Consider the following 1,303-nt stretch of genomic DNA (forward strand, 5'->3'; position numbering starts at 1 on the left):
GATTATTTTTTCTGTATTTATTTATTTATTTTAAGATGGAGTTTTGCTCTTGTTGCCGAAGCTGGAATGTAATGGCACAATCTCAGCTCACTGCAACCTCCACGTCCTGGGTTCAAGCGATTCTCCCGCTTCAGCCTCCCGAGTAGACGGGATTATAGGCGAGCACCAACAGGCACAGCTAATTTTTTGAATTTTTAGTAGAAATGGGGTTCCACCCTGTTAGCCAGGCTGGTCTCAAATCTCCTCAGCCTCCCAAATTGCTGGGATTACAGGCGTGAGCCACTGCACCCAGCTTATTTTGAACAGGAACTACTCAGACTGTGTTCTCTCCGTCTTACTCTCCCCGAGGAAGAAAAGAATATTATCAATAGAAAATAGCAGGCCGAGGGCAGTGGCTCACGCCTGTAATTCCAGCACTTTGAGAGACTGAGGCAGGTGGAACACTTACGGTTAGAAGTTCAAGACCACCCTGGCCAACAGAGCGGTTTTCATTTAAAAAAAAAAAAGCAAGGTTATTAAAGTAAATGAATAAAACGATGGCTACTCCGTAGGCAGAGCAGCTGAAACCCTGTCTCTACTAAAATACAAAAATTAGCCAAGCATGGTGACGCGTGCCTGTAGTCCCAGCTACTCAGGAGGCTATGGCAGGGGAATCACTTGAACCCGGGAGGCAGAGGGTGCAGTGAGCTGAGATCGCACCACTGCACTCCAGACTGGGCAACAGAGTGAGAGACTGTCTCAAAAAAAAATCAATAAATAAAATCTTAAAGTGGCAAATGACAGTTGCAGCCAAGTAATTCCAAAAGCCAGCTTCACTCAGAGAACTCTGTGCTGCTTCTTATTTCCAGTGATCTACATATTTAGAGAAACTTTTCCAGTAATAAACCATAGAAATTATACCTGGAAGTAGAGTCTTCAACTTGGATTTTTAGGTGACCGTAACAAACGGAGGAAATTTCCCAAAACATATCCGAAATGGACTTTCTCACTGCTTTGGCTAGTCGAGGTTAAGAATCAGAGCTAATTTTAGAACATATAGATAAGCTGACAATTCATACACCCAAATATGTAGAGCAACTCATATCTACCCCACTGCATTTGGAGGGAAAGTGTTTCCCTGGTACACTTGTGAGCATAAATAGATGGAAGAAGGTGTACCCAAAACAGCAAACTTCTAATTATACAAAATGTTATATTTTCTGTTTAGTGAAGCCACATACATGTAGATTATGATGCTATAATCATTACACATGTCAGCACAATGAAATAACTCAAATCTCTGAAAAACTTTGCTTCACTATTA

At 41.8% G+C, this 1,303-nt stretch overlaps 1 pseudogene; it reads right to left on the minus strand.

Moving 5' to 3' along the window:
* Positions 1–720: 720 nt before the first annotated feature.
* LOC129036026 (small nucleolar RNA U3) lies at positions 721–916 on the minus strand (annotated as a pseudogene).
* Between the last annotated feature and the right edge of the window lie 387 nt (positions 917–1,303).

Source organism: Pongo pygmaeus, chromosome 3 (assembly GCF_028885625.2).
Source record: "Pongo pygmaeus isolate AG05252 chromosome 3, NHGRI_mPonPyg2-v2.0_pri, whole genome shotgun sequence".
NCBI lineage: Eukaryota > Metazoa > Chordata > Mammalia > Primates > Hominidae > Pongo > Pongo pygmaeus.